This window comes from Sander lucioperca, chromosome 9 (genome assembly GCF_008315115.2).
Source record: "Sander lucioperca isolate FBNREF2018 chromosome 9, SLUC_FBN_1.2, whole genome shotgun sequence".
NCBI lineage: Eukaryota > Metazoa > Chordata > Actinopteri > Perciformes > Percidae > Sander > Sander lucioperca.
The window spans coordinates 12354825-12379891 of record NC_050181.1 but is presented as its reverse complement, the minus strand read 5'-3'; the positions used below and the strand labels follow the sequence as shown (position 1 = coordinate 12379891).

The 25067-nt window shown below is 40.6% G+C and overlaps 1 pseudogene; it reads right to left on the bottom strand.

Moving 5' to 3' along the window:
- Nucleotides 1-15833: 15833 nt before the first annotated feature.
- Nucleotides 15834-24678, bottom strand: LOC116046110 (annotated as a pseudogene).
- Nucleotides 24679-25067: the final 389 nt, after the last annotated feature.

The following is a 25067-nucleotide window of genomic DNA, read 5'->3' as shown; positions in this document are numbered from 1 at the left end:
AGAGCCATCTGATTTTGTATATATGTATATCAGTCAAGCAGATAACAATTTTTTTTTTTTTGGCCACTTGGTTGCAGGGCCACAAGCTGCAAACACTGATATATTATCAACATAAATCATTACAGCAAACATGTTAGTAAACAGTGTCCAGGAATTATGAAGTAATATTAACTTAAATTTGCCGTGTCGTGTTTCTCGCCACCGGTTCCAGTGTTTACATTCCTTTTCGCTGTGCTTTGGTCTCCACTAACCCCTGAGGGAACAGGGAACTATCTCAGGTAGCTGCTAAAACAGCAAAGCTGCAGGCTGTAAAACCAAAACAATGAGCTGGGAGACGTTAAACCATTTTATAGTGCTGAGGAGAACTGCTAGGTGATAATTCTATGTGTATGTACTTTTTTCACTACAAGTAACCCCTTAAATATTACATGAAGTAATTTCATCCATTGTTATTACAAAAATACTCATTAGTGCAGCTTTAACTTCTGCATGAATTGATGATTGGGAGCAGAAATGTCATGTAGTGGTGATGACCATTAGGGCATGGATATGACATACTGTAATAAAGCAATGAGTGCAGTCAGGTAGCAGCAGTCTAAACCAACAACACTTTCAGCACTTCAGATATAATTACAATATAGCAAGCTGTCACATAAACCCAGTGCTTTGAGTTGAAATGGTTTTCTAATGCTTCACTGAATATGAAGTAACTTAGCTGATGAACATATTATTATTAGCTGAAGAAATATTCCTTCACAAAATGATTCAAGCAACCACTGGAGCAGATGCAAAACCATTGTATGCATTTCCTCATACTGTTATTTATCCAGGGAAACTATTGAGTACACTTGGTTCTTTTCAGTGACATGTTTCTACTGTTGGTGACTGAGATGAATGTTTCAGCAGCTGGGACACTCTCCCCACCAACTCCGCAACTTCAAATATGAATTTTACACTTTCTACACTCAGTTACTTGGAGTCTGAAGTTACTTTCACGCCAGCCATCAAAGAGCAGCTCCTGCAGTTACTGTATGTGAATTTCAGCTTCCAAACCAGACCGGTTTTTGGAGCTGTTGTCACTGTGAATCAGTTGCAACAAATTGCTAACATGAATGTGCGTGACTATACACTGGGGAATAGGAAATGTAACTGTCTGTGTGTTGGCTACACAGCATTTGTTTTCTGGTGTGGTTCAGAGATTCCTCTGGGTTTAATTCATGGGTTAGGGTTAAAAGGATTGTGGGACTGAACACAAAGTAGGTTTAGCTACTGCATCATAATTTTTTATTTCATATGCTTTTTCTGTCTGTCATCTGGACCAAATATCTACATATTTTGGGTAATAAACAAATTAAAATGCTGGTCAAATTAACTAAAACAAGGCTAATCGTGACTGGGCTCATTCTTGACAGTGTAAAAAGCTTTGCTTTCTGTGAGAACCTGAGTCAAGCCACGTATCCTCTATGGTGAGAGGAGCCAACTCTGGGGGCTCATGCTCCTCATGAGGCTGCTTCCAGGGTGTTTTTCACTTGTGGCTGACTGGCATGTGCAGAGCCTGGACACACTGGAGGGATTTCTTAGATGGCTTGAATCATCCAGGCAGCCCAGCATCCCCAGGAATAATGACCTTAATCTCAATAACCTGAAGTATATGTTTTAGTCGCCTAAAACTAACCATGCCTTAAAGAGATGTTACAGCAATTTAGTATTACTCTTCCATAAAGTTTAGGGCCTCACAAAGGACAGAAAAAAAACAAAAAACTTTTTAGTCTCTAGTATGGATCAAACACAAAAAACACTAAGTATCCTGTATTTCCCATAATGCAATTTAATAGCAACTTTCAACCCTTGCCTCTTAAATATTACAATATTTATTTTCCATAACTATAATCTTTACCTAACTTTAACTACAGTTGCCAAGCATAGATATTGCAGAAAGCAAACATAAAAAACGAACAACAAAAAACACCATATTTGGACGTAATTCTGGGTTTTGCAGAATTGATGTTTTTGTCTGGTGATAGGGTTGATAGGATGAGAAATTATTGAAGAGAGATTCCTACTTTCCCCTGAGACCTTGGCCCAAATGGATGAAGAGGTATCTATTTTTTTGTTTGAATGATAACTCACTTAGTCCCTGCAGTAAAGAAGGTTCTAAATGCATGCTTACATGTTCAACACTGGCTGTTAAAAAGGACAGTTAAAGGTCATTTAAACCATTAGCCATGATGGGACCTTGTTTTGCAGTCATTTTAAGTTAAACTAAAAATTAGTGTAATATGAGGAAAATGTGAGTGCAAGTGCACTCTTGTCTACTCACCAGAGGGACCTCGACATAAAATAATGTTCTGTCAATTCAAATTCAAAATGTACCCGTTGGGTACCAAATACTGGACTACAGGTCTGGCTCTGACTGTGGCCAGCAGGCGTTATTATAGATATTCAGAGTGCCCCCTAATGGTCCAGAGGGGATAATGACAAGCTGGAATCGAGAGTGAGTGCTGCCATTATACAGTATATCACAAAAACAATTAAATATATCTACTGCAAATGTGTAAGAAATGCAGATAAGCAGGGATGGAAGAGGGATATAGAAATGAGGATAAATGAGAACAATTGAGGTAGAGAGGAAGAAGGAGGAACAGAGGAAATGTGAATGTTCCACAGTCCTAATTAGTCAACCTTGGGCCGTCTGATGGAGGACAAACTATCGACAGAGGCAGCATTGTGCCTGCAGGCGGCCAGAAAGGGGAACACACACTGACACAAAAATACACACACTCTCCCTCACACACACACAGCTTTAATTAAATTTACAGATGTCAAAGCTCTGATCACGAAAGCAAACCCCCCTCCTCTCTTCTGTCATCCGTCCGTACATCTCTCCTTAAATCCGTCACTTTTTCCCACCCATCCCGAGCCATGAGGACAGCTCTGAGTAGTGTGACGGTTAATACTCTGTCGTTCAGACTAATACCCTCCCTTCTTACCTCTCTAACTTAACCAAACACACACACACACACACACACACACACACACACACACACACTCTTTCCTACATACACTCTGTCACGCACACATGCGAGAAAGTGACTCCAGACAGCTATTGATCTGTGATGTAGCTGATAGAACAGTAATGAACTTCCTGTAGAACAAACGGCAGAAATCTGCTCCAAATGTCCCGAGCACATCAAAGTTTTCTGACAGATGTCAGTTGTTTTTTGTAGTCTGTAGTGACTGAGCTGGTGTTTTTGCAGCACATAACACCGTCAAAAGGTTTGGTGTCATAATACTAGAAGTAAATACATTTTAGTGATGACAAAGCACACCACGGATAGATGAAATGTTTGAAATATAGACGGTGTTTTAAGTTTAACCGTATACTTTTCTTACTTCTTAGTTTTCCTTAAATTATGGTTTGATTGTGCAGGCACCAAAGCATAAACCATAAGTGATAATGAGCTGCTTTATGCTCTATATCAGTGATTCCCAATTAGAGGTACGAGTACCCCAGGGTGTACTTCTGCAGGTAACAGTGCATACGTGGAAAGATTGTGGAGTAACTCAGCTGATTGGAAAAACAGAATGATGTTATATTATGTATGTTTATGTTATAAAACATATAGATGCATCCACATACAGTATTTGTGTTTTGGTAGAAAAAAACACACAAATATATCGTCGCTGTTGGGTGAAAACCTTGTATGTCCCAAAACGTAGTTTTTCAGCAAATGGAAATTAGGCTAATTTGAAAACATTTGATTGAGCTATTTACCTCAGACAAAGTCAGATGAAATTGCCTCATCACTGTTTAAATATTTGTAAAACCCACAGACAGACGTAAGGGGGACCGATAGCATTGATTCATGAAGAAAAAAAATGTAAATAAAGAAATATGGAGATACAAGCCTTCTTCCCGACAGCGATGATATAATATACATATGCATACATTATAATAACTACACATAAACTTAAATCTTTTATAAGTTTGTTTAACTTTAGATACCATGTCTGCGTTTCTCATCAATGAATGCCTGTATGAAGAGACTCAAAGGCTCTCTCTGTTGAGCTGGAGAGAGGCCATGAAAGATGTCCTTGGAGCCGAAGTAGTAAAACCAGATGTAGAACCTGCACACTGACGACATGTTTTTTCTTTATCTGATTAAATAATCTCCATTCAAGTTGTAACACTTGAACACTTTGTGCAATCACAGGACAAGACACAGCTGGAGTGGGCAGGGAACTGGAATGAAAAGAGAAACACGATAGCGTAACAAGACAACAAGCTGACAAGGCTAGACCCACAGGTACAACGAAAGACATGCCAGGCAGGGCTACAGGGACACATAATGAACACACAGCACAAGCACAGAAAACTAGAAACATGAACCGAAAACCCCAAAACTGCTAGAAACAAACAATAGAGTAGCAGTATAGGCACACTGTCACACTTTAACTCAGAACCTGAACAACAAAACGTCTGAAGGCCTCTGGCCACAGAGAAGGATATTTTATTAAATTGTCTAAACGTTGGGGGCAGTAGGGGGTAGGAAGAAGGGAAGAGGCCATTGGCCCCCCCCCCTACTTAATGACTCTGGCCCGATGTGGCTTCGTGGCTGGTGTGATCTTATCGTAAGATGATCTCTAGTTTTGTTTGTTACTTTGCTTCTTTCTTTTTGTATTTACTGTATTTATACTGTACAGTATTCAACAAAATATTCAAATGAAACCATCTAAAAAGGGAAAATCAAACTGGTTTGAACTAGTAAGAGCTCATAGATGTGGCTACCTGCCAGGGGTCACAGGTCTTTCATTATTAAACTCACAGATAGCAGATAAACTCTACACGCTGCAACAGACTGAGTACACATACTCACTTACCTCGAATATAAGAGGATGATGCCACCTTTGAGTGTCACATTAGCGCCATGAAAAACTTGTCAGGCACTTACATGTATGACCTGAAGGGCTGATAAGCTCCATTACACTCTCTAAAAGAACCCAAGTGATCATGAAATAACATGATAAGGCCTGACCTTGCTTCTCCTTTTTTTATTGTGCAAAAAAACTACCTCTCTTTGCCTCGTTCTTCACCGTCTCCCTATTCTCCTCTCTCCTCAGAGCTGTTTCACCATTAAGGTAATTGAGTGTGCATGTGACAGAGGTAGAGAAAGTATGCCCTAAATGCCCCTGGGACCTCCTCTGAATTCAGTAAGGAGCCCATCAATCTTAATGTCCAGCTGCAATGACACTACAGTATGGTATCTGTATTTGTGGGTGTGTGTGTGTGAGCGTGTCCTGAAGGGGCCTTCTGCTAAAGGGAAGATAAAGGGATGTAATGGAGATGAGACTTATACTCTTTTTCTCTCTCTTTCTTCTATCTTCATCCCTTCCTCTCTTGCACTTTTTTCACAGCCTCTCCCTACAGACAGGCCTGTAACGTTTCACTCTCTGACTGACAGACAACATGCTATACAGTTAATACTGCGCCCTGGGCAGCAGCTGAACATAAATCTTAGATATTCCTGCAGGATGCGCCTTAGCCAAAGACTGGCTTTAAAAGTGAGAGAGCGAGAAGACGCTCTAGTTTCCAACCTGACTTCATGGGAAAAGTGAATCCAAGCTGAATTTTAAAATGCATTAATTTTGCCTGTCTGCTCTCTCTTCCTTGACGATAACAAGCTCTTAATCCACTTAGCAAGGTTTTTTTTTTGTCAGTTAAAAAAAAACCCACCAATAGTTTTCAACTTGTCAAGGATCATTCACTTCACTCCGCCCCAACAACATGCATAATCCAAAGTTTTAAAACCATCCCTCTTATCAAAAATGTCTACCCTCTGGTGATAGTGAGGAGAAAATAAACTACGAAAACAAGCTCAGATAATATACAGTTCACAGAAACACACACAGATGTATCATAAACACATATGTATGAATGCAATGTACACACACAAGCAGCTCCATCAGCATGACGCACGCACGGACGCACACATACACAGGAGCTTTAGAGGCTGGTTTCATGGACAGGAATTTACCTTCAGGATTTATCATAACATACATAAAAGCCCTGTAGGAAGAAAGACAGAGAGAGACAGGGTGAGAGCAACAAATAGTAAACTGTGAGCAGCACTGAGCTCCAGGCGAGAAAAAGCAATGTATGGGGAGAACTAAATAATAATTTCAAACGTTGCTTCCATTTATCCCCCCTTCCTTCCTTCCTTCCTTCCTCCTCCCTCCCTCCGCCTAAGTTATTCTCAAACATCATCCCTCCCCTTCTCTACTCTCACCTCTCCAGCCTGAAGTCGAATTAATACATCCGTGTTGCAAGGATGAAATCTGAGGCTGGAGGAGTTGGCGCAACACTCGTAAGTCAAATGGGACAGCCATTTTGGCGCAATGTCAATTACTTGTGACAGCACTGTAACTGTGTATGTGTTGTGCTGCTGGCACTGAGCCTTTTTTAAGTTTGTTTCTACAGAAAAGTGAAAATAAGATGAGACATATTTTGCATATTTCCGCATAGCTGAAGTGTTTGACATTTAATGTTCACACTTGCATAACAAGCGGCTCTATTTAAACAGTGTGATTGAATATGTAAGTGTATTTCAAAGAGTGTTAAAATGTGTTACGTCACTCATCAATTCAATCATAAATATTTCAAACCAGCATATTGTTCCATTAAAATTCAGGCACATTAAAAACGACTTTAGTTGGACTGTTACATATTTAAATCTTTAGTCAGAGATCACAAAAAGCCATTACAATTCATCCTGAGGGTGGATTGAATGTCTTTTTAAAATCTATCCATCCAATAGTTGTCGAGACATTTCCCTCAGAATGACAAATATTAACCTGATGGTGGCGCTACAGAGAAAGTCAGGGGATCACCAAAGTCAGTGTGATACATCATCAGGGAACCATGAATGTCTATACAAAAGTTTGCGCCAATCTATCTAGTAGATGCTGACATAAGTGAAAACGTAGGTGCTCCTGTGGCTAAAAAAACCCAGACATAACATCTGTCTTAAGGTGTTTTTTCGACATCCAAAAAATAAAATAAAAATGTCACATTTTGCTAAATGTGGCATTTTTCAAAGACTGCAATGAGCTTCCACAACAAGTGCACCATCAAAAACATAATTTCAATAATTCCTCACTGCAGCAATGTGCAGTAAGCCACTGATTTCAGCTTTAAAATGCAAAAGAGCAGTACAATAAATGACTTCATGATTCAAGTTTAGTGTCTAAATTGTACCAAAAAAAATCTTTATTGTGCTTGAAATTTCATTCTTGACCTTTGGAAATCTAAACTCTATGTACACTTGCTGTCTGTCAACCACATCTCTGGGTCTTAAAAACGAAGTGGATCTTAGCTGAGGCTTTATTGTCTATATCTTGACTTAACTAGTTCACAGATGTGGTTTTAAGTGCATTTTATGCCACTGGGAGCTGTGTGCTGTTTATGCAACACACTCAAGCATAACATTGCTTGCAAGAGTAAAAGAGAACTGAGAGGAGGACACAGGGATTTTTGTAACACAGAATCAGAAGTTCATACAGTATAGAATAAGATGTATTTACACCATAACCTCTGAACTTGTCACTTGTGTAACAGTATCATACATATGTTTTTAACTTAAGTTTATTAAGCTTATTCTTACTTTGAAAGCATCTTTAGAGCAAGTTCATCTGAGCGCAGTGCATTGGAAACCAGTGTTATGCCAACAAGGTCAGGCCGGGCCAATGATAATCATTTTATAGTGCTTATCAAACGCTATTACACACACCATATATCCTTTTATATGATCTGTGAATGGACTTTACAGAGGAGGATGTCCACTTTGCCCTTGGTTTAACGGCCTTGTAAGTTGATAGAGTCACTGCTACAGACGCTGTAATGTGCTTGATGTATCATATTCCTCTCTCTCGTTCCCCACACAGTCGAGCAGCAGCATGTATGCTTGTAAGGTCATCACCGTGATTTCACCAAGGGGTCCACTGTGAGGAAACGACCCATAGACCTTGAAAAGGTGTCGTTTGAGAGTAAATAATATTCAAGCTCTTCATATCACTCAACTTCTAAAAACCTAATCAGGACATGAAGCAAGCAACATCAGGAGGCAATGGAAATGGGTTATTTTGAGTTAATAGTTATTGCCAACAACATTTTCACCATATGTATGTGCGTTCCGCAATAACCATAATATTATTCAGTGATATTGTCTAAGAGAGGCCTGTCTGGTAGTAGAATGACAGCAGCAGTTAGTATGCACAACATGTATTTGAGTGACTGCGTTGAGATGGAAAGATAACAGTGCTACTTTCTGCACTGTTATCTGTACTCAGCGGTGGTATTTAGCACGACAACCCCTTCTTTGAAAGCCATTGATATTTTATACATATTCATGATTCCCAGGGTGTGTCCTATCCCTTATGACCTTGGAATCACTAACTCATCTGCCGCGAGTACAGTCTTGCACGCACGCACGCACCCACACACGCACGTACACACAGCCTGAATAATGTGCTGCCTCAGAGCCAACAAATGTCTATTTTTTTTTTCAAGAAAAATCCAATTTCTGTGGCTGGTAGAACATGGAAGGAAGGGAGCAGAGCTGCATCAGACGGGGAATGATGGATAGATTAAAAAGGTAGAATTATCTCTCAAACAGAGAAAATAATACAATGAATGTGACAAAGGGGAAACTGGAAAGCAATCAATCTAGAAAGACAGTATGTAAGGAACAATACAAGTGGATACAATTTTAGTAGTAGTAGCAAAGCTGGATCAAAGCACCACTCAAATTGCATTTTGTAATGGAATAACATACATCGCAGGAAAAGTGAAATAATGAAGATATTAGAGAGGGCATTGAGGTTGGCAGAGATATAGGTTATAAGTAAGGCTATAAAAAAGATGACACCACTTCTGTGGCCAGTAGATTGTTGTGTTGGCTGACTGTTCTGATCTTCTGAGGTCCGGGGAAACTAGTGTAGGCAGTGGCCCCAGTAGTGCAGTGCGCCAAGAAAGCTACTGTAACTGCAGACTGATCTCATGAAGTGGCCTATGTATGACACGGCAATTCGTATGCCATTATTGGAGTGTTATCAAGACGCATACTAGTTTTTTAGTGTGTTTATCAACGCCATTTGGCCTCCATTGACTTACATTACCGCGCGATTGCGTGTGAATTGACGCTGTAGCGAGTAGTATGAAAGGGCGAAAATCCGCGGATGGGTAAAACACAGGACCTTCACCCAGGAGAGCGGGGATCGCGCCCCGTGTGTGACTTTGTGTTCCGCGTGTGATGTTTCCTTTCCACGTTTGTTGTTTTCCTAAACCCAACCCCGTTGTTCTTTTCCTAAACCCAACCAGTTCTTCTTTTCCTAAATCCAACCCGTGTGTGACGTTCCTAAACCCATCCGTAGCCTCACGATAACACGCCACGTGGCCTTAGAAAGTTCCACGTTTGTGTGTATGTTTATGCTGTGACGTTGCAGACTGCCGTCTGCTGTATAGAGCGTAGACATACAGGCGGATAGCTCAAAATGTGTACAGATAGCACGCCACTTGGCTTGTGGCGTGTATGTTTACGCGAAGTCATGATATCACATTGGTAACTGAATAGAAGGAAAGGGTTGACTTAAATAAGGAGCTCTCCACTGTTCATAATCACTGTGCTCCTCTGCAGCATTTTAACCATCACGAAATTACAACATGCAGATTAGCAAAAACATAATCGACTTCATCAATGTTCACACAAAAGTCAAATTTCACAGTGAGCTGACAAAATGCAATAGGACAAGCAGCTCTTCTCTTGGAAAAAGGTTGGACATGCACTTTAAATTACAAGAGGACTGGGGAATTGGCTGAAAAACAGTGGGCAGTATTGCATATGTAATTATTAACAGGGTGGGGGTGAGAGCAGGTAATGTTAAAATCACTCCACCTACACTAGAGAAAGACATCCACCCTGAACGAAGCATAAGAGTACAGCAATACTAACAGCAGGCTAACATGTTCACAATGACGATAACATGATCTTTCCAGGCAGTGGCGCCTAGGCTGTGGAATGCTTTGCCTCCCTTTCCGCGTTGTGTGAATTCTGTTGAATCTTTTAAAAAGCAACTGAAGACTCTGCTCTTCAAGCAAGCTTTTAGTTACTCAGGGTTTCTTACGGTTGTTTTTTATGTTTTCTATTTGTATTTCATTTTCTTGTATTTTAATTTGTTGTACTGTATTACATTTTATCGTGAAGCACTTATCTGTGAAGATTTATTTATCTGTGAAATGTGCTATATAAATAAACTTTACTTACTTACTGATGTTTAGCAGGTATAATGTTTACCCCATCTTAGTGCGTGTCAGCATGGTAGCATTAGCTATTTAATTGCTACCCTCCTCCCCAGCACTGGGGAGGAGGGTCTGGCTAGTCCACACAGCATTCAGGGATGGGAGAAAAACTCTTTGGTTTATTGGCATTTCTTTAAACCAATCACAAATGTCATGGCGCTGAGCGCACGGTGCCGCTGCAAAATAGCCTCGGGAAGGAACTTGTTTTGGTGGAACATGTGTACGTTCAAAGGTTGTTTTAGTCGGGCAACAGAAAACTCAGATTGGACAGATAGTCGAGCTAGCTGTCTGGATTTACCCTGCAGAGATCTGAGGAGCAGTTAACCATTATTCCTCATAAATCCAAATTCCAAAACAAATAAAGCATAAGGTAACACAGCCGAAAAGGAGGACATACGGCAGAATTTCCGGCGGCAACAGAGCAATCCCGTAAGTGGAAGGTCGTGGGATGGATATAGACCATGTGGACTGTCATGTGTAATTAGTTTTTAAATGTGGACCCCAGGAAGACTAGGTGCTTAAGGCTGGCTAATGGGGATCTGATAAACTAAAATAACCTAAACTTTTATATACACACACACACACACACACACACTTTCTTTATCTGTTCGTATCTGAGGGTTAAATTCCTTCTGAGCAGAGCAACAGGATGCCCGAATGTATGCACAATGCTGCAGATCCTGTGTGTTGATATTATCTGACAGGTATCATTTGTTTTATGCTTGAAGCTTGTCGACCAAATGAATTGACTGTTCTGAGCTCCATGTGAACTACAAATATGCAGCATAAAACTGCTAAAAACAGAACTTGTTTGATTAAATCTCTGAACTGTAGTTACAGTGACGTAAATAAATTAGATAAGGCATGAAATTGGCACTAGACACCAACAAGCGCTGTCCACTATTGCTTGTTATCAGTAATCTTTCTATGTTTTTAGTGTTTAGTCAGTGTGCTGTGTTCTAAAAATACTCATATGAATGTTTCATGGGGAGATTCCATTACTGCAAATCAAATCTGCTCCCTCATGTTTAATCATTGAATTGCAAAGGAGCTGAATGCATGCATAGACATTTACATATGTTGCAACGTTGAATACCCAAAGGTAAAAAGGTAGCACACACACAGATCTTCAAGACAAAGTGTACTATTTCACCAATTTATTCTGGCCATGTCAAACAAACATGCTAACGTTTCGGACTAATGGCCTTCTTCGTTTGTTTGACTTGGCCAGAAAAAATTGGAAAAATTTAGATTAGTCCACTTTGTCCTGAGTGACTTTGTCTCTGTGTGTGTTCTACCTTTTTACATTTGGGTATTCAACATTAGAACTTTATGAATTTTGTTAAGCACCACAAAAAGATACTGGGGAGGCGCATTCTCCAAAACACCTAACATTTACATGTGTATCTCTGCTGTAAACAATATGGTTGACATTTGACACTCAGATGCTGTTCAGAGTGTTGCTTTCATATGTAGATTTAAATTCAGAACTGACAACACTGGATTTTTTGGCCCCTCTCCCATCAAATGTATGCTCGGCTCTGACTAAGATCTATCAAATCTCCCAACTCAGGGCAAAAACATCCTTGACATACTCAGTCCCTGCTGTTTTGGATTGACAATGCCGCACTGTGACACAGAGAGCAGACACTTGCCAGTCAACCAGGCTGGATAGCAGGAGACAAGTGATTGCAGTTTATGGGGGTAATTCTGCACAGAGAGAGGGTGGAAAGGAGAGGGGGTTACGATAAATAACAGAATACAATTGCTGTGTGATTGATAAAAAAACTATATGACACCACTCGGTCTTACCTGTGAAGGTGGGTGGAAAAGGAGGCCGTTCTAAATCAATGAATGACAATGAAAACTACTGCAGTAAAACTTTACAGAGGAAGAGATATACAGAGGAACATCTTTGCAAAAAAAAAAACCTTTAAAGCTACATTGTGTAAGAATTTCTCCCATCTAGCGGTGAAATTGTATATCACAACCAACTGAATATTACTTTCTAGCCCCTCCCATTCCGATCACATTTTAACTGCTACAGTGGCCGAACCCGAAATTAGCTCTTAGTATCTCCATCGTTTACACACAGCTGTTTTAGCCACTCCAATATTAACTTTGGTCGTGTTGCTTTGCCTGTTGTGTTGTCGTTTTAATTCTCTTTTTCACTTCCCTGGCAAGTAATGTCTGGCATTCGTCACGGTGCGGCGTGCCACTGAGTGTAAAAGGGCGAAAGGTGGAGGCGCAACATGCAGGCCGTCATTCAAGCGTCTCCCTCGTATGTATTCTGAATGATTCTAAATGGCAGATTCTACACTTACGAGAATACTTTGATTAGTTGGTGGAAGTAATTACACATGAATGAGCACATATTTGTGAAAGAACAAAGGTTTTTTTTGTTAAGAATCAACTCAATTCAAATTACACAATGTAGGTTTAAAGATAAACAGCAGAAAAGGTTTTCATATCATAGGGCCTTTGCTTTCTTGTCGAGAGTTAGATGAGAAGATTGATACGACTCGTGTTTGTACAGTAAATGTAAAGCTACAGCCAGCAGCTGGTTAGCTTAGCTTAGCATAAAGACTGAAAACAGCTAGCCTGGCTCTGTCCAAAGGTGACAAAATCAGCCTAGTGGAACACCTGTTTCCAGTTGTTTTGTTGCTGGCTCCAGCTACAATATAGACGTTCTCATCTAACTCTCGACAACAAAGCAAAAAAGTATATTTCCCATAATAGTGATAGTCAGGCTAGCTGTTTCCATCTGCTTCCAGTCTTAATGCTATGGGAAGCTAAGATAACTGGTTGCAGCTTTATATTTAACATACAAATACACAGCAATAGACAGGAGAAAAGTCTAAAGGTTGAGTGAATTTCAATAAACAACCAAGTAATGTTTATATGTCTGGGAAAGAAAATGTAATTTGGCCCAGGTGGAATCCTATCTGCTTGGCTTACGACATTTGAGCTCCCACGTGGGAAACCCATTTTGAAATCTGATTTCTTTAGCAAATACAGAAACCATAAAATAGGTTTTTGGTGCATCTAGCTGCTGGTGGTTTATACTTCTTACTTTCTAATCTCTTTTTTTCTTCTCTTTCTGTCTCCTAACGTTCCTGTCACTCTGACTCACACTGTGGAAGGAAATGAACACAGGGCACCTGTACTGTATCTTACTGAGTGAATTTATGGTATAATATTATCCTCACAGTGATGGTGCCAGTGGGCCACAACAGTAATTTTCTCCAGTATGCACTAGATTGATGCAGACTTGATCTGAAGAGATCAAGTCTGCATCAATCTAGTCTTCTGTCCACAGTGAGCAGCTCAGATTATCTAACTGACATCTTAAACAGACCAGCTTCAAATCATCAGCGCTAGAAAGGGAGTTATAGTAGGAGGAAAATATGTATACAGCTTTAACCTAATAGAAAGTAGAAAGAAATAGCTGTCCTTGTGACGTTAAGAAATGACAGTGTACATCGATTTTGCAAACCTCTGCAGCTGGCTCTAACTTCTTAGCTCTTATTTAATACTTACATACTCTTTGAGGGTTGGCTTTAGTATTTCGGTCACCTATAGAGTACAAATGGGAGAGGAAGACATACTGCACTAAAAACCTGCTTTCTCCTGGGAGAATCCACCAGGTTCCACAGGACAGGACAGGGAGAGACAGGAGGAAGAGAAGGGAGAAAGCACATCCCTGACTCGCTCAACAGGCTGGCTCAGGTAATGCAGCAGGATTAACAGTTACCATAGTAATTGTGTTGGGAGAGATGGCTGCGGTCTCTCTTTTGCAAAATTAGTTTGTGGGACAAGGACATCTAGTGGTGTTCCTGTAACTAGCAGGATACTATAATCACCCTGGACTAGCAGATATTCCAACATGGTTTCAGTGTTTCGGCCTGGCCTATCAGTTATCTATTGTAAACAGATGACTACCCAATGATCTACGGTACTGTACTCACCTTGCATCATCCCTCTCATAGCTTGGGATAAATACTGCTGTTGCAAAGAAACCTTGGAAAGGGAATTGACTGAAATGGATGTCATCTGGATTTAACAGTATACAGGTTTTTATGCTAATGTTTTAATGTAGTGAGCTAATGCTCCCTACTTCCTTTACATTCTTAATAATCCACCTAAATAAACAAAGTTTGTACCTAGATGTGCTGATGTCAATAGCCTGATGGTGTCTCACTCTTATTAAATTGCACACATCTTTATCCGTCACTCTGAAATGTATCAGCACAACCTCAAAGTACCAAGGTCTGTAGCTCACTAAAGTCAAAAGAAATTCCTTGTATTTCAGTTCTCCAGATATTAGTCCATGTTTAGACGTGCCAACCATCGACATATGTAATCCACTCAGTGCCCTTGGGCTCAACCAGCAATAGGCTGACTCTTTCCCAGAGAGCAAAGCTGAAGAAGTTTCACCAACAATCAAGAAAAACTTGTTGGGCCTTGAAGTTAGCTTAAGCACCGGCACAGAGACAGAGACAGAGACAGAGACAGAGAGAGAGAGAGAGAGAGGATGAACGGATTCGTTCAGGGTTTTTGATCAAAGTGGGAACTCTGAACACCCGTACATTTAAATTCAAGAACTGCAAGAACGGGGGGAAAAGTCAACTGTTCCAATTGTTGTTTCCCCTTCAGCAAGATAAACCCACAGCAGCTCCAGTGGAGTTGGCCAGGGATCAGTTAAATGTGAATAACTAACCTTTTCTTCCTATACCACACTGGACAAAGTAAGATAACATACTCTCAAAATGGCAGTTGGACACATTTATTTTGTATAAAAATCTGGGTATTTTGCATGTTTTATACCGTTTTCTACAAACAGCATATAGTTAACATTACTTGCAACTATGTAGTTAGTTTCTGTATGGTATAGCAATAAAGGTGCGGAGACTTGAAACTTACTTGGCACAGGTAATTCAATACAGTGAAGACTTTATTCATTTATTAACCTGTATTTTACTTCCTTATATACTTGTGTTCTAATACAGTGGCAAACAGGGACTATTTGCAAAACCTGCCTCAGTGGTGCATTCAGGGAAACTCTGAGGTCCTTGGCAGTCCATCTTAATAATTGTATTATTATGGAACCATACCAGAACCATAACTAACTTCTCTTCACTGTGATTACTCAGCTATTGTATCTCAAAATAGTTTCAAGGCTCAGTGAGCAGCTCCAAAATGGTCAGCAGCAATGTAAACACTATTATCTGTAGCTAATGGGCTAAACAATACAAAAGCATACGGTCCTTAAAGATGTTCTTTGACAATTCTCTGAGCCCAACAGTCCTAAACTTGGGAGTGTTGAAAAGACTTAGGAATACCAAACTGTTACATGTTTCTATAAATTTACATTGTGTAAAAGTACATTATCATTGAGTCTGATGATCTATTAGCCAACAGGTTAAATTGTTGAATATTGATTTAAAAACAAAAACATGTAGCAATGAATTGCTATCTGAATATTTCTACATTTCCCTACAGACTGATAAATCTCTCAAGTTACATAATGATGCAGCTTTATAGTGAATAAGTAAAGATAGAAACTGCTACAGGGCCCTGCTTCATTTGAAAGTATAAAAGGTATTTTTAGCTTTAAGCTTACATTATTCTCACGTTACGCAAATATAGTACACATTTCCCAGTAAGAGCCCTTTTTCCTACATTTGATGACCCACAATTTCCAAGGGTAACTTGAAATTACCTTTCCCTACACTCAGTCACTTTCTTATAATGCACCCAATACTCACTATTGAATATATTTCCAAATAACTTGTGATTTACTGACTGACCCTCCATTACTGCACAGTAAAAGACAATTTCATTCAGAAAGACGCTGGTAGATGTTTTGTTTCTCATATTCCAAATTGTTTTCTACTCGAGAGCTATCAATCCAGGTTTCTATGCTTACACCAAATTAATTCTTCAGCTCTGTGTGTTGTGAGAATTTTCAGACCGCTTGATTCTTTTTTGGTCTTCCTCTACGTTTCCCTGAGCTCTTACCGCTGCTCTGACTGCTGTATCTCTTTGTTTCTTCTTCTGGGTTAAAATCGTCGTCACTGTTATTTTTGGGTCTTCCTCTTGGTCTCCCCGTGCTCTTTCTCACTGTCTCCTTCTCTTCTTCCTCTTTCTTTTCTGCTGAGTCAAAGGATATGTCACTGTCGGATTGCTCTGTCTCACTTTCCTCATCGCTGGAACCGGTTTTCTTTAACTTTGGCGCCTTTGATTTTGCAGTGTTTAAACGCCGACCTGCTTTACCCCCTGACTGAACCAAGCTGCTTTCTGCATTTCTCTTAGGCCTTCCTACGGGTCGACCTGTGCTCCTCCTACCACTTTTTTTTCCTGTTCTCTCCTTCTGCACCTCCTCTTCTGCATCTGTTTTTTCTTTTACATTATCAAACTCAGAGTCTGTATCTTTCTTAATCCCACTGTCCTCAGCATCACCCGTGTCGCTCGCCCTTTCATCTATTTCACCCTTCTTTCGTTCGCATTCAGAGCTCGATGAGTGGTAACGCTGGACGTGACTCTTCAAGCTCACGTTGTGATTGAAGCTTTTGTCACAATGCTGACATTTAAAAGGCCTCTCCCCTGTGTGCACGCGCATGTGGGATTTCAGGTGGCTTCCCTGGTTGAAGCCACGTTGGCACACTGAACACGTGTACGGTTTCAATCCTGTGTGCACAACAGAGTGTCTCCGAAGATGATGTAAATCCTTAAACGCAAGATCACAAACTCCACATTTGTACTCCTTTGGGTTTCTGTGATTTGCCAGGTGAATTCTGCGTTTTGTATTGGTGGTAAAGGTCTCTGGACAGTCGGGACATTTATAGGGATCTTTCTGGTCTTCGTGGATCTGCTCGTGTTTAAGTTTGTCCACCCTTGTTTTGAAGGGAACGTGGCAGAATTTACAAGGATGGTCATAGGTTTCGTCGTGAATTCTACTGTGAACTTTCAGAGACGTCTTGGTAACACATCGTTTGCCACATACATTGCAGGAATAGGGCTTTATTTTGTGCTCACATGTGTGAGGCTTCAGAATAGTGAAAAAACGTCCACACTCGGTGCAGAGCTCATGAATTTGGAGGCCACCCGGAGAATCTTCCTCCTGTTCGCTTTCCTGTCCGCTTTCATTTTCATCTTCATCTTCGGATTCCTCTTCAGAGTTCTTTGTGAGCTCTTCAGCCAGCAAAATATCCTCAGTTGGATTCCATTCTCCATCTGAACTCACCCCACCATCATCACCTTCTTCTCCTTCATCTGACAGATCACCTTCTTCATCACTAAGGGTAACAATCTCAGAGAAAACTGTGCTGCTGAGATTGTCATCTGTTGGCACTCCCTGTGAAAAAAGACAATGACAAGAATGACTACCTAGCATAGGTAAAACATTTCTGAGTCTATACAGCACAGAACAGTATAGACAAAGTACCAAAAAGCAGGCAGGCAAGAGTAAACATTATGCATACCTGCAAACTCAGAAGGTCTGAAAAAGGTGACACCACCACCATCATCATTTAAGTAACACCTAAATAAGGCACTGAAATCTGCGTTGCTATTCGGTCTGGTAGATAACGGCTGTTAAGGCACGATGCCGTATTAGCACCGGGTCTCAGACACCCCGCCGCCCCCCCAAAAAAAATAAAAACTCTTCGGATCTACACAATTCACGTGGATGACATTTTCCCATTCAAAACGGCGATTTTCGCTGAAAAGCGACTAGTTTGCAGGTATGATTATGATTTATTATTCTAATTGAACTGAATTCTATAGGATTAATCCGCAGTTGTGAAAAGTCCAGTTATAATACACTGCCAGTTTAGGAAAACTGCTCTGCAGATACTACAGAAAGGAGAGATGATGGGACACTTTACATTATGCATTTATTTCTCATTACTCCTTCGAACTTCAATAGTAGACAGTAGGGATGCACAATATATCGACTCAATATCGTTATCGCGATATCACGTTGCACGATTTTATACCAAAAGTCTCGCGATAATTACGCAATATTTTGTTTGCGTTGCATCCCGCCCGACATGTACCCAAAGAGTATAGAAGCAACAAGAGGAGAAACTCAATAGAACGTTGTGTTACATTCAGTCCAAGATGGCGGAGCTGCAGTTCCATTGAGTTTCTCCTCTTGTTACGTCTATACTCTTTGATGCACCTCTCAAAAAATACACATCACTTGGTAGCGTTGTATTTCCCCAGACTCATTTCCTGGTTCTCCTTCTCCATAAACAACATGAAATCAAGGAGAGGGTTAACTTTGCCTAGCCTACCCCTGGTTGCTTGGCAACAGTAAACAGAAATTCTCCGGTGCTACCTTAAACCACGTCTTAAAAGTTACTTCAGAGGTATTGTTAAGTCACAAGGATTTAAAAGTATTTATTTCTCGATAAAAGTAACACAATATATGAGATTAAATGCCAAACATATCAGATATATACATAAATACGATGTCCTGAAGCGTTGTCCGCCATCTTGAATTATTTTCTTCGACTTGAGCCACTGACATACGTCACGCTGCCCTCACGCTGCCTTCACTCTGATTGGCAAACGGCCACTCCCATTGAAAATGAATGGTAGCTGTCTCTTGTAGCTAATGTGACTGTAGGGTAATGCCTCCTCCTCGGTAGCTTGGAAATACTTTGGTTTTAAGCCAACAGATGTGCATTGCATTGTTTTTTATACTGTAGTCGTGTATATACAACCAGTACAACATGTCCTGTTCTATAGACATGCTCTTTTTTTATTTATTTTATACTGTCCAAGCAGTAAAACATGTCCTGTTCTGTAGACACATATTGGACCAGTCCAATATGACTGTCAGTTGAAATAAACCTTGTGTTGTAAGAAAACTTGTTTTATTTGTTATAAATCTATTTTGATGCGTTTTCCCATAACTTTGGTAATTTTACATATGTTTAAAAATATTGAAATTAATATCGATATTGCAATATTCATTATCGATATCGCAATATCACATTTTTTCAATATCGTGCACCCCTAACGACCATGCTGACTCGCTGCACACTCACAACCCCTGCATGTAGTTAGTGTTACACCCATTATAAACTAATGAGCCTCAGCCATAATCCTAACAACCAAAGCACCAATGGCCAAAGCCATGTCAGCCCATGGCTACAGTCATAATCACAGTGACAGTCCGTCTCTATCAGCCAGGTAACGCAAAACGTATTGTGACGTAACGCAAAAGAGTTTCATGAAAAGATTTCCCAGCAGCATACTCCAGGGGCTCTGAAGTACTATATTCTGAGGTCATTAAACTAGAGTCAGAGTATCTTGTAGTATGTCTGACTAAAGCTGCTTACACACCAACCAGACGGCCAACCGTTGGCAGAAAAGTAGGGCTGCACAATTAATTGAATTTTAAATCACAATTACAATTTTGGCTTCCCACAATCAAATTCACGTGATCAAGCAATATTTAAAATGCTTCATTCCGTTCATAGAACGCTCTGTATCAAAGTTTTTTTTTTTTTTTTTTCCAAAGCTCTGTAAACCACTCTCTGATCACGTGCCTCCATGAGCCAATCGGAGTTGTTCCCTGCACCGCGCAGCTTAGTTTAGATGTAGAGAGTTACAGAGGACAAAGTAACGTGAGGAAAATTCCACAACAGATAGCAGTCAGTCATAAGTCGTCACGAGGTTTACCAGTAAACGCAACATTTTGTCCCGTCTGTGTTGTTTTTCAGACAACAGCAGCGACTACCAGTGCTAGTTTGAGTCTTTTAGCTCATTGCTTTAGCGGCAGACTGTTGTACGTCCCGCTGTTGATATCCTCTACAGTGAAATACAGTCACACTACACCGTTTAGCTGTCAGCATTTTAGCCGTGTTTAATCCAGTTACTACTGTAGCTAATGGTAGACTAACGTTAGCTGCTGTGTAACGTGTTATTAGTGTTTACTAGCATGACATTCAGCGATGTTTCTGTTGCCTCTAACGTCTGTTTTGGAGCATCAGAGCACAACGCATTTTCGTCCGGTAGATACCGGGGATTTTAACATGCGCCGTTAATGTGAACAGAAAATTGCGTTGCCTGTATCTTTTCACAGCAAATGCACATGTTTGGAAAGCGGTCGCACAACAGCTGAAATGGCATACTCCTTCATAGTATCCTTCAACAAAGGAGGAATGTAGCACAATATGGAGGTGAAAGCAGTTATAATTAGCCTATGTGACAATAACATTTGTTTTGGTTAAAATCAACAAATAATCGTGATAATTAATCGGGATCTCAATATTGATCAAAATAATCATGATTATCATTTTGGCCATAATCATGCAGCCCTACAGAAAAGGCAGTTGGACTGATCAGTCTCCCTGAGTTTGTCAAAAAAATGCCTCAGAACACACCAAAGCGACGAGACATGATATGTCTCCATAAAAGCAGGCGGCGCTAATCTGTATTGTCGCCCAAAAACGAAAACCGGCAGCTGATTGAATGAACGCATCACGTGGGTCTTGTTTCTCTGGAAATTCAAAGACCGACTGTCATGGCGGCTTGTTCAGAACACAATCTCATATTGTACTAAAACAGTTCACCGAAACGTGTTTCTGAAAACATTTTAAGCGAGAAATAGGCCATGCAGTTGCTGAATCTGTCTTCATTTCAGATCGACAAAGGTCAGTTTAAAAGATTTTCGTCAGATTTTGAGAGACTCTAGTCACGCTCATTCGGCTCCCCGTTTCCGGGTTAGCACTCTACCAATCAGATGGGTCATTTGAGTCCGACTGCCGGCAGTGCCCGCCCCGCCAATTATACATGTCAAATCGGTCAAATTGAAGGCCGACGGCCCCTCGGACGGACGGCGGCACGGAACACACTGAACAGACTCTAGTCACTGATTTTGCCAGACTGTCCAACGGCTGATTATCGGCTCTGTGTGTCCGGGCCTTTAGTCCTACCTGTTGGATCTCTGGAGTTAGGTCTACTTACTTCTGTCAGGTGTTGATCTTCAGCTGTTGGGACACTGGCATTGACTTGGCTTTTCCATTGGTTTCTGTAGTCACACTGAAGGCACTGTTGGTTCAAGATGATGAGCACCCCATGGGTGACCTTCTCCATCTGAAGCTTACATCCACATGACGGGCATTTGCGGCGGAACAACTGGAGGAGGCAGCGTTCATTCACAACACACTTTCCTTCCGTCAGAAGCGCAGCTCTAAAGAAAACCAATTCAAATTAAGATTTAAAAAGCCAACATAATGTAAAGTGTAAAGAAAACTTTTGAAAAAGTATAACTCACTTTTCCTTGTTCAAATCACCAGAGGTGACAGCATTTGAAGCATCTGGTGAATTTGACACCGGGCTTGCATGGAAACCTACAAAATAAAGTTCCGTTTTCACATATAAAGAAAGTTAGTAATAAATACCCCCTTTATCTATAAAACACACTCACGTATATATAGCACCCTTACAATGTGTACAATTTCTTACCAGTTATAGTATGTTTTGCTTTTTCCAAGTAGGAAGTTGGAGTATTACACGGTTTAATGTCATCATGACAAGCCGCTTCTGTGGTTTGAACAGGCTCCTATACAAATGACAAGAGTAAAAGCCTGTAGTTAAACAAAAGCTAGATACAATACACTAAAGTTGTGTTTAGAAGTACCTTGCAGTACTATGAGAACATGTTTGACTTAGCACCAGTGACATGTTAAGTGCTCATCATACTCTGTGTGACATCAACATCACTGTAGGGCACCTGTCAGTAGAAGCAGTATTTAAATGACACACAAGATGTGATGTAGCAAACAAATTTAAGAATATTTTAAAATTCTATTTTAATTTTACAATGTTGCGTAACAGTAGTGGACAGTAAATCTGTATTAAAGGGGAACTATGCAGTTTTTTTTTATCTTAATTTACCTTAACTGAACAGCTTCGGAGTCATTGGCTATGACTATATGACTTTTTTTCGAGTTGAATGGTGGTCATCTCGCTTCTCCCTAGCGCCTGTGAGCTGAAAAACCACCCTTGCAACTTTGGGCCGGCGAGTCGCCGGCCTCAGCCTCACAAAGTATCGCGTGATATCAGGTGTCGCGATGCAATGAATTGCTTCACGGCACTGAACACATACGCCCATTCAGGAACCGGCTAACAAGGTTTCGATGGAGTTTTTCCAAGTGGGTAAGCCAGCCTCCTAAACGCGTACCTCCCATGGAGCCATTTTGATGCTAATAAGCCATTTTGACACCGAATAACTTTACATCTGAAGCATTTAAAGACTCCTGGTAGCATCAAAATGGCGCCATAGGAGCTACTGGTCCGAGGAGAAGCTTACCCCCTTGCTCACAACCCGTAGATCCTATGGTGCCATTTTGATGCTAACAAGCACTCACCCCCCGTTAGCATTCCATTGACTGCCATTCATTTTGACGTCACTTTGACAGCGAATAACTTTACATCTGAAGCGTTTAAAGACTATTTGTCCATTGTTTATTTCTAAAGAAACACGACAATGTATGAAAGGCTCCATTACCTTGTACCTCACGTTATGGCTCCGTAGTAGACGTTTTTGTAAAAATAGGCCAACAATTGTGTCATAACCACGGAACTTTCTGTCGCATAGTAGAGAAATTACTGTACAGTACAGGAGAAGCTCGCAGGCAGTTTCGACTTACATTAGCTGTTTAAGTTTAATTACGAATGTTAACTAGCATTTTAGTTAGCAATAATTAGCCTGTGCCTATGTTATCTCCTTACATATACCTACGCTCTCCGTCTCTGCAAGATTCGGAATGATTGAGATTTCTCTTGGCACAGCTACCAGAAGACTTACAACTTTCAGACAGGTTGCTCACGTCACATTTACGTCGTCTCTCTCAGTTGGAGGCTGCGCAGTAACACTCAGCGCTCACTGGAAAAGTGATTCTAATATCCTTCACTGGTCTCCGTCCAGAGCAACGGGATCTGTTGGTCCAGTTGATATGTCTATGAGTTGTTCACACTATTGTCATGGCTGAGCCAGCAAAAAGAAGCAGAAAGCTAGGAAAACATTGGAGGAACAGAGAAAGAGGAAACAGCAGACTGACCGAGCAAGGAATCAGACACAACATAAGAGCTGCCAAATATCTATTCCAAAGCTGTAGGGGGAGCTCTATAGAGAAACCTGCAAGCAAAGAGAGAAAACAGCGAAGAAATGGCCAAAACTGCATAGCGCCCCTTTAAATAAAGGATGTTGACTTGTACAGTTCAGTGTGATCATTGTGTCATAAAGTATGTTGATTGTTTATGTAAATGTACAAAGGGCTTATCTATTATAGTTATTACAGTTCTGTGTCTCAAATATGTGCCTCTGAAAAATTAAGTCAATTATATTGAACAAAGTAGGCCTATGGAATTACCTGTGGTGTAAACACCTTACACATTTTGTTATCTAGGCTAATGCTATTATAACGAAAAGCAAACATGCAAAACTCCTATAACTATGTACATGATTACATTGACATTCTGACGTTATCCTACTTTATTAGTTATTCCCAAAATCTTATTAATGAAAAAAAGCATTTTAAGTGCATGCTGTCTTTATGATTAATCACCCGTTATGCATTTGTTTACTAAACAACAACAGCCGCTGAGAGCAGCTTTTGTAAATAAAAACAGTCTGCTAGGTCTGGCAATGCGAGACTAAACTAAGAATAAACCATTCACCTGAATTAGTTTGACATGTTTTACGATCCAGTGTGTTGAGGAGGAAGGAGGACGGGGATAGTAACATATGTTACAGCAGACTCACCACATACTGTGGGCTCTCCAGAGGTTCGTCTGGCTCCGACTTGATACACAGTGATGGGACAGCACCGGGCTTTAGATGGACCGTGCCAGTCCCTGGAGCCAGGTGTTCAAAGCAGTCATCAGTAAAGTGTTCATTACAAATGGTGATATCAGTCCAGGACGACTCTTTAAGTCGTTGCCCGTTGACTTCGAAAAGGAACTGAACCCACTCCAGTCTCCTCTCTGGGTCCTCCGGTAACTTGAACCGTAACGCACTGCGACGCCCCGAATCACATCCGACGACGGAGCACATCCTGGATTTAAGTTCGGTCACTTCAGTTTTAAAAGTGGCCGGACAGTTTTAATGTTTACGGGGACTGGAACACAGGCCTCGGTGTGGACTCTGCTATCCCGGCGTGGTCCCAAACAGCTAACAGCTAGCCACCTCTGCTTGGCGCGAAGGCTTGATGGGCGGGATTTACTAGCTGGGTTCGCGTGGTTTGATATCAGGCGTATCCCGACTCGTTGTGCAAAAGTAGTTACCCTCTGACAGAGAACCTTAATAAGTTTCCTTGCCCCTGGCAGAGGGAGCGCGCATGCATTCAGTGACGATGTACCAACATTACTGTGCTTCGATTTTACCTAAGGAAATTAAAAATAGAAGGTGCATTGTTTATTTTATCGTTTTGGTATTGTTTTAGCAATGAGGTTTTGCTAAATAACACATTACTCATCTATCAAAATACATGCTTTTGTTCTTCTGTGCGTGCAATCGAGCCTTGTAGGCCTTCATTACATTTAATTTAGAATGTCTACTAAAAAAAAGGCAATCATATCGTTTTTTATGATAGTTTGACAATGTAAAAATGTACCACGTAGTCAATTACGTGGTCACCCTATTACTGTTTGAAAGCTAGATCCATATGCTGTAATTCAACCTTTTGTGTGG